General features: G+C 36.3%; 1 protein-coding gene across 5 annotated transcripts in view; it reads left to right on the top strand.

Annotated features, from left to right (window-relative positions):
• The window catches only part of WASF1 (WAS protein family member 1), an 88,026-nt gene that overhangs the window by 1,560 nt on the left and 68,835 nt on the right, over positions 1 to 17,631 (top strand). The window lies entirely within an intron of this gene.

Below are 17,631 nucleotides of genomic sequence, written 5' to 3'. Positions count from 1 at the left end.
CTTTTTCAGCACTGAAACCTTTTGTTTGCATCTCCAACAGCTGAAATATACTACATTTAACTAGCATTTCATATGGTAATGAGTTGACTTTTTCACCTTAAATCTATGGATGATGAGTCCCTAAGTAAGGAAAGCTATATGACACTTCAAATGAATCACTGCTTATTGATAACAAAAATGGTTCTTCCACTGCAGTCAGTTTGTTTATTGGCAGTAATTGTTAACTGATTCCATATAACTGCGTTTCTTTTTCTCTTGGCATGCAGATCCTGGGTATTTTCTGAAGTTGAAAGGTGTGCTTCCTGAAAAGTAAAAAATTTTGAGATCTGTTTGTGCAGCCAGTCTGTGATATTCTGTCTGGAGAACTGTGTTGAAAATCATTAAACTAATTGTGCTTTGTTAACCTTGAATTTTAAATTTTTAATTCATGAAGCTTTGGTAGTTTGCTTAAGTCTGTTGGCCTGTGTTTTGTCCAGACACTCTAGATTGCTTGCCAGTAATGTAATCATCTGGGATTCTAGATGCTTTCATAGTAGAACTTACGAAAATCACTTACTGGTTTAAATTAGTTGCATTTCTGGTGCCATCAGGCTAGTATATAAGCAAACATGTGAGAAGGCATTCAGTGGAATACTGACTGAAGTTTCTTGTTGCTTAAATGGTAGCAAAGATTAATTTTCAGCAAGCACACAGATGTCACTTTTGGGTTTGAAAAACTGACTTGACTATACTTTAAAAATGTGGATGGATAATATTACGTGGTTATCTAAAATCTGGTTTTGTCAAAAAAGCTGAGAAATTGCTGCTGGTCATTTGTGGAGAGATATGTTAACACATTGGCTATTAACTGCATATTTGTGATTTCAAGAGGGGATAGATTGGTGTGAAAGAAACTACAAGATTTTTTAAAAAGGTCTGCTCATTGATTACTGTATGTGTGTGTGGTTACTGTATGCTGTATGTTCTCTCTTAAGTGGGTTCCACAAAATATATTATGTTACGCGTTGGATGCTGCTGGTTCTGAAGGCAGACTGAAGTAGTGGGTGGAAGGTGGTTTGGGTTACTTGGCTTTGCTTTCCATCCAGCTTTCTCACTGCTGTTTTTGCTTGCAGTCACTTTGCTTCTCTTGCTTTGGTTTTCCAAAGGAAGATAAAAACATCCCACTTGGTACAGCACTTTTGCATATAAAGAGGGCATTTTTGGCACCTGTTTGTTATTACTCCTAGTGGTGAATACAATACCAAGTATTACCGTGCCTATTCCCCTGGACACTCGTAGCATCTTGATTTCATGAACCTATCATTTCCTTAAACAGTTACCTTTGAGAATTCTACTTCTGTGTCAAATTTGGATGGATTCAACCAGTCAGTTTCCAAGTGGAGGAACACCCACCAAACACCTCTCCCCGCCCCAAACTTCCTGTATGAAATTGATTTCCTTAACAATCTGGGCTTAAATATATTAAGTTTTAACTCAAATTTCACAAATTTTCCTTCACATCAGTCTCTTTCTTCCCTGTAGTTGATAATGAAATCTATTTCCCTCTGCTTTTAATATATTTTATCCTACTTTCTTTTCCCTTTGCTTGCTCTTTCATAGCTCTTTTTTTGTTGCTTTCTGGGATGGAGGTGCTTTATCTCACACCCTGTGTTTTCCCTTGGTTTTTCTTCCCCACAGAAAATGATGCATATAATCCTGCTTATTCTATTTTTTTCTCTATATATGTTTTTTTTCAGTCTTACATTGCTATCAGCCTACTTGCAGATACACTCACTTCTCATCCACCAAGATCTGTAAGTCTGCAGTTTGGAGGAAAGGGTAAAAAAAAACACATGATACTTCTCAGGCGGAGGATTGAATTAAAATATGAGTGTCTATTGTCTGTGGGAAATAGGGTGTTTGAAAGAAAATGAGGTTTTTTTTTTTTTTTGTTCATATACTTCTGGCTGCTGAGAAAAGGTATCACGATGGAAGTCTTATCAGGTTACTGTTACTGCATTTGGATTGGGCCTTTTTATAACTACCTTGCTTGTTTGTGTGGTGCATCTTAGTATACTCAAGTTTGGCTGCTTTGGAGAGTGAAGCACCTTTTATAACTCCTGTTCAGCTTTTTCTAGTGCCTTGGGGCCTCTGACTGCTGTCAGGGTGATAGGACCTCTTTTCCAGTTTTTGTGTTTTTGGACTATGTCCCGGATTCTGAAAGATACCAAGGCGCCAGATTGCAATAAGAGTTCTGTGTTCCAGTACATCTGTGAATCAGTCTCTTTAGGTTTCTTGGGAGGGATCTTGAGGTCGTCTGACACAAATTACAGGCTATATATCTCATGTTTACAAGGTGTGGTTTCACAGAAAGAAAGATACAGGATAGGACTGAAGCAACTTAGACTAGTGGTACTTATTTCAGATGACTGCAAACAAAGTAATTTTTTTTGCAGAACCACCTCTTCCCTAGAGGATGGAAGCTGTGCAGCCAGCCTCTTCAAACTACTCAAGTGCTTAGGCAGTGCTGTGAACTGCATCTTATAACACAAGCTGAACAAATGATGGGTCGGACAGGCAGCAGAACTAATTATAGACTTCCAGGAATATAAACATAATTATCATAATTATAAATTATCATATCTTTAATATTGGGTTTCTTAATTCTCTAAAAAAATTTTTTATCAGTTTAAGAGCAGAAAATGCCATCAAAAGTGTTTATGTTTCTGAAAATATATTATGTGCCTGTATTTTTGAGGGGGTGGGCAGCTAAATAAATAGCTTACTTATGCTATTCTGTTGGTGTGATAACTTACATTATACACACAATGAACTACAGAATAACAAATGTAGTTACATTTTAAGAAAACCCTTAACAAAGAACAGAAATGATGAATAGATTTCAATGAGTTTATACCTTTCTGTTGGTTGACTTTTTAGTTAGATGCTATGGTTGCAACAAGAATTTAATCTTCTGACAGCAGACTCCATGCAGAACTAAATTCTTAAAAAAGCCCTAACAGTATGACACTTGAAACTTATTAAAAAACAGGAATCTATTCTAAAGCCAGGTGTGGGTTTTTTGGCAAACAATAGAAGTCATTAAATTCTGTTGAAGCATTTTTATTATAGCTAGGGCATTTGTACTGTCTTTCCCCCTTTCTTCCTGCTCTGCAGTAAGCTGGTATTCATTTTCTGTGAGTATTAATAGGGTGCTTGTTCTTTATTTGGCTCTTGTTCTCACAAATTTGGAGAACCTCAATGTGCTCGAGTCCAATTTGGTAGAAAATTGGTCAACAGATTTTAAGATACTGAAGGAGAGCTTCCAGCAAATACTCTGCAAGTGATCTCATAAACCTTGCGTAGGGAACAGGTCTAAAAATCATTGGGTGCTCTTAAAGAAAAAACATGCACTTGTAATTCTCATCCTTTTCCATCACAACTGCCTGTGGATAGAGGTATGAGATGACAGCAAAGACTGATGGTAGACTCAGTAGTACTAACTAGTATTACTGAGGTAGTTAGTACTGCTTCTACAGTGATAATTGTGCCTCACTAATCTGCTAGGGGTTTTGATTGCAGTAATAACGTAGAAGATTAAATTTGAATATAATTTTAATTTAAGGTGTAATCGAAGGTTCCTCAAACCAGGCTATTAAATAAAGAAGCCATGATGTGAAAGGTGAACTACTTTCAGGGATCACAAAAATCTCTGAGAGGAAATAACAACTGAAATGCTAAATTATAGGAGGCTTAATGTTTTGTCTTAAAATCGGGAGCTGTTCAGTATTTTCTATTAATCAGTTGTAGAATTTGATTTATGAAATGGAATTATTTACTGAGGATTCAAAACATTTTAATCAAATTCAGAAATACTGGAAAGGTCACTTGAGAAGTCTAAGCAAGCTGTGTGGAAGGACAGCAGGGTGACAGGTAAAACTGCTTCTCAGTATATGCAAAACAGTGTGTTTTGGAAGCAGAAAATAAGATACCATTTATATGTCTTAGGAGTTCCTAAATTAACAGTATTAATATAACAACAGAAATTAAGCATTATTACTGTTTGCTAAGGTAGTGTTACCTAATTTATAGCTGTAATCAGATATGGGGAAAAAAACAGAGAAGGAAGTGCCAGTGTATACAAATTCATTAGTTTTTATCTGTTATTCAAAGTGTATTATTAACTGTTAGCTTAAAAGAGATAAATCACAACGTTGTACATAGTTTGATACAATGGATATGGCAGAGTTTTTCAAGGGAATGAGAAGACTGGAATTATTTACCCAAGGAAATAAAAGATCAAAAAAGTGAGGAGTCGGAAACTGTAAAATACATGTGACTTTATGCTCTCCAGTAGCAGGTGTAAAAGCAAAAAAAAATGCAATTAGTAAAAGACAATTTATTGAAGCCATACTTTTTTTGTGAGAAGACGGGAACTGAGACTCTTTCCCTGTGTCCACTGAACATGCCTGTATTTCTTTCCATATATGTATGTATCCATATGTCTGTCTGTCATTCACTGAGACTAATTCTCTTGAATACACAGAACCAGCTTAAAGTCCTTATTTATTTGCTTCAAACTAGTAATTTGAACTTTGTTCTTTCTCATCAGAGATGATTGCTCAAAAAAATTATTACTCATTGCAGTTAGGTATTCTCAGTTTTTTGTAGCTGAAATACATGTTGTAATTTCTGGGCTTTAGAGTAATTTTCTGGCTGTTTGGTGTAATGAACTGTTTTACACAAAGTGAAACAGTCCAAAACAGGGGGTTAATGAGAGAAACTCGAATGTCAGTAGATTGAATATGGAAATGGCTTGTAGCATGGGGATGGCAAGTTTAAACACAAATCGTGAATATAAATTGATGTGTGAAGGGAAGCTGTCTTAGGCTAGTCCAGCAAGGTTATGAGGGTCCTTTCTGGAGGCAGAGTCATCTTTCAGACTAACCCTTCTCTCTAGTATCTGCCCTGCGTAATAGATGCATAGGTTATGGGAAACTGCAAGAGCGTTTGACACTAAGGTACTTTACTGGTCATATTTGTGCTAAATATTGTATTGAATTGGCTGGTCCAACAGCACCCAGTTGTCAGTTCTGACGTAATGGCTATGGAGTAGCCAAAATCAAAGTTGTCAGATACATTTCTACAACATGACATTGTTCATGGTTTGAGGATCTTTTACCTCCCAGGCACATTCAGAATAGTGATGTGGGTTCACAGAGATTGTCTGACTGATCAGCTGTACCAGTTAAGCAGTTTTCTGCAAAAGGTTCTTATTATCATAAGACAAAACCAGCACTTTCTGTAGTGATTTTGACATAGGCCTTTAAGTAATCAAAAAAAAAAAAATAAATAGGAAAATCACAAGTCATTTATAACTTGATAATGTGTGTGAACTTAAGTAGTTCTACCAGCTCTTGTGAAAGTGGCGTGCAGAGTCAGCTTTCCAGTAAAAAAAAGGAAATGCTTAACTTGTTAAATCTTGTTCAGCCACTAGCCACTGAATGTGTGTGCAGAAATGCTTATAGAGGTCTTTTAACTCTCTGCTGGTTCTGCCTTTTGTTAATATTAAAGGAGAAGGCTGTGATTGTCAGAGTTTTCCAACTGTGATTCCGTGTGCAGTTGTGAAACTTAGTAGGGTTGAGAACACAATAAAAAATACAAGTTGAGTTTGTTATAGATACTGTTTCTTTTGAAGCCTCTTTTCAGGAAAAAGGCCTTTAAAAAACTGTGTAGTTTGTGGGGGGAAAAAAATTCACTTCTCTGCCCTCCAGCTACCCAATCTGGCCAATGGTAGTCTGGTGGTAATACAAGACAATAATATTTGTTACATCTTAATAATCTGAGCAACCTGCTCTGGTTGATATTGCTTTGGGCATCCCCAAATGTTCTATGATTAGATGATCTTCACAGCAGGAGGAAAAATTATCTTATTATTAATTTAGGAGAAGCAGTAGATGGCCTAGAATGCTATAGATGTGATAATGAAAGTTTCTGGAACTGCAGTTTAATCTGAATTTGGTCTCGTGAAAACACATCAACACTGATATGACACGTGTTTGGTGTTGCAGGGATCTACACTGCAGCTGAAGAATGGCATTATACGGCAGAATACATATGCGTATCAGTCATATGCAGAATGAACTCATGTTACTCCATAGTCATGGAGATTCAAGACTGTTGCACTATGGAAGCTTCGGATGTGGCTACTCACTTGAAACAATGCTGTCTGTGTCCCCAGGCAAGACAACAGAATGCATTCTGTGGCTCTGGCCAGCATGAGGGGTCTGTTAAACCAAAACAAACCTGAGTTACAAAGGAGTTAACAGTTTTTGTTTCCCATGGGAGTGAACTTCAAGCAAATCTGCCTTCAGCAAGTTCCGTGATACAGTGAGAGGTTCTGTACAATTCAGTCCAAAAAGAATATATTGTCCACCAGCTATGATGTCCAGTAATGGAAATCAGATAGTAGGGATTATCCGTGCCGAGCCGATTTAGCTAGACTTTTATCCATTCCACTTCTAACTATAAAGAAGATTTTATTTCTCTGTCTAGAAAACGAAAAAAGTTTTATTAGCAAGAAGAAAGATTTTTGTTCATACTATGAGACTAATGGATGTCCATATGGGTCCTCTATTCCATACTTGTGGCTACTCTGCTGATAAATACATTTTTTTATTCCAGATGAGAAGTGTACAAGTCTTTAGGCTCTGGATAGGTTTGTATTCCTCCTACATGGTCATCTCTCTGATCTTGAGGAAGGTTCAGAATCAGGCATCATGGCTCAAATCTTTGAGTACTGGTAGTATTCATTAAAAGAAATTGTAGTAGTGATATTACATCAAAGGGGAAAAGGAACTCTTATTTCTCCTCAGTTCTTAGGTGATACCTTGTATACCAAACTCACTATTGCAATTGGGGTAGATGGGATTGATTCTTAAAATCTGTCATGTTTGGCAGATTCTTAAAGCACTAATATATTTGTAGATTGTCTTCTGGTAAACTATAGCTTCCTCACAAGTTTACTGTCTGCTTATTTGTTAGAGATCTGATCAGCGTTGTGAAGAGATTATTCTCTTGAAACCTGTGGACCACTCATTTTAGTGTCTGATGATTTGCTTAATATAGCATAGCATTTTATACTTGGAACGAGGTTTTCGTGGTGGATTGCTGTAGCCCAGTGATGGGACATCTTGATAAATGTATATACTTTTGTGACCTAAAGTTTTTCTTAATTCTGAACTCCTGACAGCAACTCACCACACTGCCTAGTTGTTAGAGAGTTCCCATAGGGAATAGCCATGATTAGTGTTGTCCTGAAGTAATACTTGATAAGAAGTTTCATGTAGAATAACTTATTGATAGAGAAAAATTCTTGTTACTTTGAATGCTTTCAGACTCTTGCCCTGAAAACTGGCCCTTAATTCTGTCTTTCATTGTTTCTGGGAATACATTGAAAAGCAAAGCCATTTGCTAATGACCCTAAATGAGTCATCTTCTGTGTCTGAGTATTTTCAGAAATGTAGGTGCTTTTCCCCAGCTCAGTGCTTGCATATGGAGCACTGGCTACCAAAGCTGATTTTGAGCTTGAATGTGGTAAGAAGCAAGTGTTTCAGGTTTTTGGGATCCCAAACGATATACTGATTGTAAATATTCTAGTCCGTTCTTAATTATAATGAGCTTCTTTATTAATAGTAATTTTTTCTTTGAACCCTTCTGTGTCATTACGGAAAGAATCTTTTTAGAAGAAAAGGTTAACTTTATTAAGCAAAGCAATAAGGGTATGGTTTTAAAATAGAGACAGTTGGGAAAGAAAAGCATAAGAACTATATGATACATTCATAAAACGTGTAGGATATTGATGTACTGTTCTATTTTTGGTCAGTTTTTCTTTTGATGCATGTTTGCTAGAGACAACTAAGGACTCTGCTCAATGGTAACCTTCTAGAAGGCTGAGAAAGACTTCTAAGGACAGATTCTTTTCTACCTGTTTTATGTCTCCTTTCTCATAAATTCACAAGCTTGTGTTGCAAGAGTTTCAAATGTGCACTGTAAGTTTTTATCCTTGATTTCCCACCTTTCTCAAAAGTCAGCCTTGCAACATGAGACTTGTCATATGTTTTGTTTTGTTTGTTTTTTTTACTTGCATCTTTCATACATACCATTTTTGCAGGTTAGCAGTTTATTAATTTTCAAGACATTAATGTTCATTTAGATCCCAATACACATCTGTTGGCTTTATTTTTTGAGTACTCAGCTACCTCTAAGCTGGAGTTGCAGACAAAATGATAGATGGTTTTAATTTCACGTTGAAAGAAGAGCACCCTTTGGACATGGTTGTTGAAAGGATTGTGGAGAAGCCTGATTCACCTGTATTTGGGAACAGTACTTTGATTCAAAAGAAACACTTTGGAAAAATATATATTGTGTGTGACTTTTGGAATGTTGAAATACCTGGAGTCTTATAGAAAGAAAATGCACAGAGTTGGAACCCTTTGAAAAATGCAGACATTTTAGAATAGTTAAAACAGACAATGAAACATTTGATTGTAATTATAATAATATTGTTTTTCAGATTGGTGTGGGGTTTTTTTTCTAACTTCCGTCATGAAAATTTATAACTGGTACATGGTGGTCTCACTGTTGTGCATGTGTTAATTTTGGGTAGAATTATGCAAGCCTTGGAGATAAGATTTAATAAATGACATGCAGATCTATTTAAAAAAATGTAAGATCTGGAGGATGTATTGTATGTCCTAACTGCTGAGTCATACACTAATGCTTGCTCTATTTTTGCTCTTGTGAATCTTGAATTGTTTTGTGCTTAGTGGAGCAACAGCAAAGGGAAGGTGAATAGTTTTCCAATTTGTGTTTGTCTATAATGTATTTTTAATATATGCATTCTTCCCCACGGGAAGTGGGAGATATGCTTTGAACTCCCAGAAAGCCAAGGAAGATGTTCCTGCTTTGTAGAGGACAGATCTAATATCAAAGATGGGTACCCTGTCTCCTGGCCACATTTTTTAAGAGAAAATAAGGGCAACTGCTTCATCCTTTGAAGGAATGAATGTAAGCAGCTTTGTTCATCTTCAGTGAATAAAGAAGGTTGCCTATAGGTTTAAATCTGGCAGGTGAAAACTAGAAAACGAATGGAATATAAAATTCACTTGTCTTTACTGTCATTCATCGATTTTTTGGATTCATATCATATTGTATGTTGGTAGTCTTGAAGCTTAAATGAGCATTCTTCTCTGAAAGGCAATCCATAGTGCTGTGGGCATATGATGGGGCTGAGGCAGTGCTAGTTCACTGCCAGACACCTGAACAGATACCTGTACCTGTCTTCAGCTGTCCAGGCAGATATATTGTAAATGTTTTCTTAGATCTAGGCTTTAACAGTATGGTAATATGTGACCAAATGGTATGTAAGGCGAAGTTGCTTGACACAACACATAAATTTTGGGGTTTTGTTTTGGTCTGGGGTTTTTTTGTCTGCTTTTTTTGTGAGAATAAAGCCATGCGGTACTGAAAAAAATGTATCTTTTAAATGAGAGCTGACACACTTAGATCTGTGGAAATGGAGTCATGGTGTCTCTTTCTTAGCATACTTACTGGAAAAACTAAGTATGCCTTAAAATAAACACTGGTGGTGTGTTTTTGTTTGTTTGTTTGTTTGTTTTTTATTTACCTCCACTCCTCCTGATATTTCATTACTGAGTGAAACAAAGTTGTTAGATGCATTTTGTGAATTTGTTTTATGGCATATTAGAAGTCTTGATTGCTGATTGGGGACAGATAAAAATTATGGTGACCAGTAATTGTCATATTATGGTTTGATAGGGAAATGAGAATGGTTAGACTGTGGAACCGTGTTTCATGTGTGATTACAAACTTTTCTCCTTCACCCAAACTGTAGTCTTAGAAAGATCACGTTCTTTCCTGGACACGTTAAGTTTAAAGTCATGCTGTTTTCCTCTCAGTCTTCTAAATATGGTACCTCTGTAAGTGCTGTTTTACTGTCAGCTTTTTTATTGCAATGGAACCTGATTTTATGAAGGTGATCTATTTCTACAGGCAACGGAGGAACTTTGCGTAGAAAATTCAGCACCTGTCAGTGCTGTTTCCTCATTTTCAGTGCCTGATATCCTTAAGCTTCCCGAATCTGGTGGTGTGCTGCTAGCCTCCACTGCTATGAAGGCAGCTAATCAGAGTGTAAATAGAACTTTTTCTAAAACTAGTAGTTTTCAAACCTTTTCCCTTGAAGCTGCTGACAATCTGTTTACTACAGTTTGAGAAACACAGGCTTGGTTTGACTGTCCCTGCTCAGTTGTACCTCTGTCCATACACACAGGACACAACTGAGAATGAGGAATGTGGAGAGGCAATAGGTTCACTGTCTGCTTTCAGTGGAGAAAGGAAGATACCTAAAAGTGTTGCTTTCCTAAAGGGCAGTGATGAACTTCCCTGAGAGAATGCCATCTAATGCCTTCTCACCTCAGCGCTTTGCCATCCATGGTCTGTCATACCTACCCAAAATGGCCCTAGAGAGAGCCTGATCTGTAAGGGGTCACTATGCTTCAGTGTAACATGAAAAGCTCCTCAGATTGACAGCTGCTGTCATGGAGAAAGAGAACTCTGTGGATGTTGTATGATTGCTGCTTTTTAGTAGCTGAAGAGCCTTCAGTCACTTTATCATTCTGTTGTGACATGTATATAATGGATATTTCAGGGAATTCGTAAGTTACTCTTTGTCAGAACATTTTGAACTTCAGTTATTAGAAACTAATTGAAGAGAACATTTCACTTCAACCCTTGCTGACCTCTGCAATCCACGTTACTGTTTGGGATAGTAGTTGCATTCACTCAGCCATTAAACAACTTCTAGAGCTCTACTCTCTGATCTCAGGAGTGTAGTTTTCCTAATGGGTTTTTTTGAAGTTGACCATAAAAGAAAGACAACAGCTACTGTCAGAAGTATTAAGCAGTAGTGTGCGATGTGAATAGGTTAGTTTAACTCAGTCCTAAATATAATTCTTCTAAAAATAACTCTACTCCAAACAATAAAAACTGACATAGGTTGACAGGATGTTTTAGCAGACGTTGACCAAATTCTGATTTCTACTTTTTGAGCTTTTAGATAAAAATAAGCAAAAAATAATTAAAAAACGTAAACAAAATTTAAAATAATTAAAAATAATTTAAATTATTCTTATTAGCTGTTTTTGCTTATTATATTGTACTTGTCTGGTCTTTGTTACAGATGAACACTACAAATAAACATTTAATTTGTCTTTTGATTTTTTTTTCCCCCCTTCATCTCACCACTGTCTTCTCTTTTCTACAAAATGGCAGTGTTTTACTTGCTAAGGCAGTATCTACTTTGAGCAAGAGACAACAGCGTCAGTTGTGGAAGAAGTTATTTTTCATAGTTCTTACCTTTTCATTCCTTGCTAAGTGCGGTGGTAAATAAAATGCTTTGTTCTCTTTTTGTGGTAGAGGTAAGTCTTGTCTGCATAGTCAGGTAGAATGATGACATGCAGGACTTGTTTTAATATGTAGATATCATAAATAAGGCTAAGTAAGTAAATGTATTACAAACTCTTACAGCTAGTGTCAAGCTATGCTTGCTTATGTTGGTGGGTCACTTTAACGTGAGTATGTGGAAGGCTTAATAATTTTAACAGCTTAATCATTTTAGTGAGTTGTGAACTCAAGTTATTCCTTGAATTTTTTTTCTAATTGCTATAAATTGTAATAAAGAATTTCTTTCCGTTTTCATTCTAGTTGTGAGGCTTACCACTTTTTAAAATATTTTAAAGGTTAGGGTGCTAAAATGGAAGAAAACTGTTTGGTTTTCTGAAAAATGAAAAAGAACTGTATGGCCGTAGAAAACTAGAATGAGATTTAACAGATGAAGAATAGGATTTGGAAAATTAAAAACAAGAACAGCAAGCAGTCTCAGGATCATGTGTGGCAGTTATGTTCTGAAAGAAATGTGCTCAGGTTCCCAACTGAGTCTTAAAAATTCTTCCACCAAATTAGAGGAAACCTTGAGTGTTGTCTGCAGTAATAGTCTCATTTCTGGATATTGCTAAATCGCCATTATAACATAATTTATGTGAGTGTTTTAGGAAACCATTTTTTAAAGTATTACAGCGTTTTGGTAATGGACCAGATTCAGCAAAATAAAATACACTCTGGAAATCTGCGAAGATGGTGTGCAAAAAACCTATTTACTCACAATTTGTTTTTCCCTTATATGCCAGTTCTCATGTTGTTCAGGTGAAATCCTGTCTGTCTTTCAATAAATTTGTGCTTCTTACAAAGAACACATTATTCTTCCTGAAAAAGGCAGCTTAGTATTTGCTTGCTTCTTAGTGTATATGGTTTTTTCATTGGTAGTTATTAGAAAATTTCAAAGTGGAAAGTCAGTATCTAAACCTTGTCATATTTCTTTTCTTTCGAATTACAGACTATGGATAAAACAGTTTTGTCACAAGAAGAAAAAATTTGGTTCCAGGGCCTCATGTGCTAACCCAACTACTTAGCTTTCTAGCATAGGTGAATTGTGGCTGGGAATGGAATGAGAAGATTTCAAAGTTCTTTTCCCAAGCTTAGTGTGACAGGTCTTTGGGAAAAAAACAGATGACTAGCGATGAAGGAAAAAAACAAATCAAGTGAAAACTTGTAGCTAAAAAGCCATCAACAAAATGCCCCCTTTCCTTCACCTGAAAGGCTGAAACAAGAACACAGATTAGTCAGTCATGCTTTGAATCCACCTATTTGATGTTTTATTTGCAAAGTGTGTTTTATCTCCTTCATGCTTAGCAATTTGTTTTACTGACATCAGGATGACAACAGTTCTGCGAACATGACGAAACCCCTGTTGTGGTCAGTCTTCCATGTGTGCAAAAGAGAGAGGTTTTTTTTTTTTCTTTTTTTTTGATTCCTTTCATCACAGAATGAGAATGGTGGCGTCCACAGTTTTGTGTGATCACATCCTGGTGTGATGAAGCTGCAAGACGTATGGATGAGTGGGATCAATAGATGGCATTATTTCTGAAGGCACAGAAGTTAATCACCAAGATAAGATGAGTGAAGCAGTGCAGCAAGAAACTAAAGAGGAGTCAGATGGAGTAGAAAAAAAAAGGCATTCGTGATTTTTTTTCAAATGCCTACTGAGTTTGAAGGGCATTGGAGGCTTCTGTATGATTTCTCCCTTAGGAAAATTAAGTTTAAAAGCTGCTCATTTTTCTCCTAAATTATTTAAAGCCCCCACCCTTTTGAAATTGGTAGTAAAATTCTCAAGGTTTTCTTTAATGATGTATTGAATGTTGATAGAGAGCTTTATGTATATAGATATAGATTGTATGTACTGTGGAGAAGAATCAAGTGATAGAGGACATACTAGGAGGAGGAAGTGAATCTGAGAGCGGCAAAAGGGGGAAGGAAGATAAATCTGGTGTGTAGATAAACAATTTAAGAAAAAAGTGAAAGGTGAAGGAGCTTTGGAAGAAAGCTCTCACATGTGGATATGTACATTTGAGAAGAAATAGAGAGCAGCAGTCAGGGAAAGGAAAATAACCTTTCTTCTGGGAAATAAAATCCTTTACACAAATAAAATCGGTGGAAAATATGATTGAAAACAGAAGTGAAGGGAGAAAAGTAAGCAGAGAAAGGTAACAAAAATACTAAGGATGCAGAGGAACAAAATGCAGATCCATCCTAATTAGGGGTCTTACTTAAGGAAAGAAAAACACCTGAATTTACAAACAATCTTAAAGCAGAGTAATATCTTGTTAGCCGTTGTCATTCATCCGACACTCTTAGAGTATCAATTAGGTTTTCATTTTACCTTCTGACAGATGCTTTTTTCATTAGTGATAGCAACAAAAGGTTTTGCAGAGCCAGATATTTAAGTGTGAGTAAAAGGCTTCAGTGCCTTATGTTAACAACCTGCACAAAGCGTCAGCAGTGCCTGGTTTTAAAAACATTATGCAGTCTGAAACTTCATTACTAAGGCTAATATGTTGTATAAAATTCTTGCACTGTTGACACTGAACTTGAGGCAGAGACCCTGTCTCTGTGTCTCTACGTCTATTTTGAAAAAAGTGTGGATTTTATATGGATGTAATATTGTAAGTAGGCTCATTGGGTTTCAGAAATGTGCTTGTAAGAATGTAGATTGTCAAGAAATTCTTGCAGTACCAATTTTGTTAAGTAGTCCCTGCTGACGGTTCTTGCGTTCAAAGCATCCTCCAGTTGTATGATCTTACAGTATGTGGGATTGGGTACTCATCCAAGGTCTTTTTGGGTTTGTTTGCTGGATTATGTTTTACTTGGATTAATATTCTGTTCTTTTCAGACGGTTTTACCTGCATGCTCAAAGTAGAAACACGGGGAGTGAAAATGCAGGATTTCTATTTGTGCTGTATAAAAAGTGGTTGTCAAATTGTTACTTAAGAATTCATTGCAGAGTTATGGCAAACTTTTCAAAGAATTGCCATCAAATCTGTTTCTGCACGTGTGAAATCAAGGGGGCTTTGCAATTGATTTCAGTACAATCAGGCTTCTTATAAAAACAAGCCGACTGGTAAAGCTGAGTGGCTGGAGGGATTTCCTTAGGTTTCTCTTTCAAGACAAAAGTAGTCTTTTTCATTTTCATCACAGTGTGCTTAAATTAACAGTAAGAAAATAAGGCATATATGTAGAATTTAAATTGGTCTTTACATATCAGTTGGGCTTTTGTCAGAAATAATTCTGATGAGTATTCTACACAGAATGTTCTTTCTGAAATCACAGCTGTAACTGGTCCTTATTCTTCTGAAGTGAGGACTGTTTTTCAGAAGAAAATAATTCTGGTAAATAGTTGTTTCAAACTGTGAATTTTTAAAATTATACTCTTAATTGTAAATATGACATTACTGATGAAGAAGCTTTATTAATGAACCTGGGGATTTTGAAATAAAATAGGCAGTAACAGTGACAGATAAAGTGAAATAAGATTTTATGCTGTTGGTTCATTAAGACAGTAGGGATTGTTCTAAAATCAAATAAGCAGTTTGCATGCATAAGTAAGTTACCAGTAATCTGATGCCATGTCAGACAGACATCTGTAATTGTTTATTTTTCCAGAAGAATTAAATGTATAGTTTATGACAAAAAGTTAAAGTAATGCTTGGGGGAGGGGTTGAGTTTGTTTTGCATTATGCTCTTCTCACAAAATAATCCTTTAATACATCATCAGGACTGGTTTAGTTCAGAGCATTTCTTTGTATATTATATGCTTCTGATGGGACACATTTTATTTTAGAGGTAATTCCAAACTTCCTTCCTATTTCATTTTGTATTGAGTGCAACTTAATTAAGGAAGGATAGTCCTATAATTCATAATTACCATAACACTAGGAAAAATTGTTTCATTTTTCCATATCTGCCTTTACCTATTCTTTTAATCCCTTAGCAATTTTAAAATCTTTTCATAAGATAAAACCATAGTCATGATGACTAGGGACCTTGTTTTATGTAATCCAAACCCCACCTCAACTCAGAACTATGTCATTTGCTATTAGATTGCTCATGAGTCCTTTTGGCTGAAATGATCTAGCTTGCCTAGTCTTCTTGGAGGCTGCGAGTTCTCAGCCCTTTGCCATCCAGGGGGACTCTCTCCAACTTCCTAATAGTCTTTTTGAAATCAGAACCCAAAATACCAGTATTTTCTCACTAGCACTGAGTTAGAGGTGGGATGGTAACTTTTCTTTTGTTTGTCCTTGTTTCTGTCGTGTTATTTTTTTCTTCCTAGTACAGCCCAGTGTGCCATTTACCTTACTCAAGGTGAAAAAGCCTTGTTGACTTGTTTTCAGTTTAGGGTCTGTTGCAACCCTCAGGTCCTTCTCAGCAGGGCTGTCACTCAGCCAGTCAGTCACCTGTCAGCTTTACCTCCTTTCATTCAGAGATTCAGATGATTCATTCCTCAAGTTTCTCCATGTCATTTCTTTTACTATTATACAATGAGTTTGGGTGTGGAGTTTTGTATGGTGTTTTTGTTTGTTTGGATTTTATTTTTTTTTTCATAACAAGTCAAAACAGGATCAGAGCTGGATGTTCTGCACAACTCTGGTTACAATCTGTGGTAATTTAAAGATGACTCAGGAGTCAAGGACTTGGCAAAGGGAAAAAAAAATTAGCCCTTAACATCTTGAAGGCCCAGTAGCCAAAGATGGGCTTCTTTAGATTTGTAACTTAAAGAAGGTCAAATTTCCAAACTTGTAACAAGAAATATGTCTCATTTAATTTTCATCTTTGTAGTGATGAGAAGTTATTGCTACTGTAAAATTGTACTGTGGTGAAAATTCTGGAATTTCATAGCAGTAGCAACAACAGTGGTTATACAACCACTTTAACATGGTATTAGTCTGTGTTGGCCTTCATGGATGTCATCTCAGGATTCTGTCCGTCTATATCCTATTTGTGCTGAATTTTTAAAATAAATGAATAAATACCTGCTTTTTGGGGTTGTAAATATCAGCGGTTTTCAAAGGAGGAAAAATGAACAGATAATGTCAAAACCAATGTTACAGTCACATTGTATTTGCAGTAAAGCCTGCTTTAGACCCATGTATTTCAAACACAATTATTGTCATACTTTGTTTTGATTAATACAGTTAATATTGAGATTCTTTTTACATAAATAATGAGGTCAAACTAAGCCTCTTATCATGTTAAGTATTTCTTTTGAAGATACAATTTGAACAGGAAGTGGATGAATGAGGTCAGATAGATTTGTGTGCAAAGAAATTAATTTTTCTTAATATGTTCATAAAAATTTTAAAAGACATTTTCTGACAACCTAATCTAGTAGTTTATTTCTTTTTAATATTGCAGCTGAAATTAAAGGCATCCATCATACTAATGTGGATAAATAAAGAAAATATTCCTCACCAAGTTGTTACTAGAGTCTAATGTTCATCTTGTCATACCAGTAATAGCAAATAATTTGAATAATGAGTGCACAGAAAGTTACTGCAACTGAGATGGAGAATGCATTATTATTTTGCTCTGGAAAGTAGATACTAATATGTATACAGAATAACTTTCCTGTGATTCTGGGGGTTTTGTTACTATTTTACCAATTAATACTGCAACATTAAGACCTAAAGTACTTATATTCAGTAGGCGCATGACAATCACTGGTAGTAGCAAAGCATACCTCCTGCCCACACACCAGATGCTGTTGCTTGTTTTCAATTCATATTGAACATAGTTGATTTAAGGATGTGAAAGGAAGCTGGGTGTTCCTTTCTTTTTCCAAATTCAGGGGTTATTTTCCATCTTTGCCAGTATTTTATCTTGTGTTTTAAATGGTGCATAGATATGGGTCGTCTCATGCATTCTGAGAAACTGTCTTTCTGATCCTCATGAAGCTCAGTGGGCCTAAGGGCAAGGTCCTGCACCTGGGTTGGGGCAATCCCAAGCACAAGTTCAGGCTGGGCAGAAATTGAGAGCAGCCCTGAGGAGAAGGACTTGGAGGTATTGGTTGAGGGGAAGCCCAAAGTGACCCAGCAATGAGCACTTGCTGCCCAGGAGGGTGACTGTGCCCTGGGCTGCATCAAAAGCAGCATGGCCAGCAGGTTGAGGGAGGTGATTCTGCCC

The sequence above is a fragment of the Empidonax traillii genome, unplaced genomic scaffold (genome assembly GCF_003031625.1).
Source record: "Empidonax traillii isolate 1590-97213 ecotype Southwest subspecies unplaced genomic scaffold, ASM303162v1 scaffold673:size468873, whole genome shotgun sequence".
Taxonomy (NCBI): Eukaryota; Metazoa; Chordata; class Aves; order Passeriformes; family Tyrannidae; genus Empidonax; species Empidonax traillii.
The sequence above is the reverse complement of the archived record's forward strand: the minus strand, read 5'-3'. Positions and strand labels throughout refer to the sequence as shown.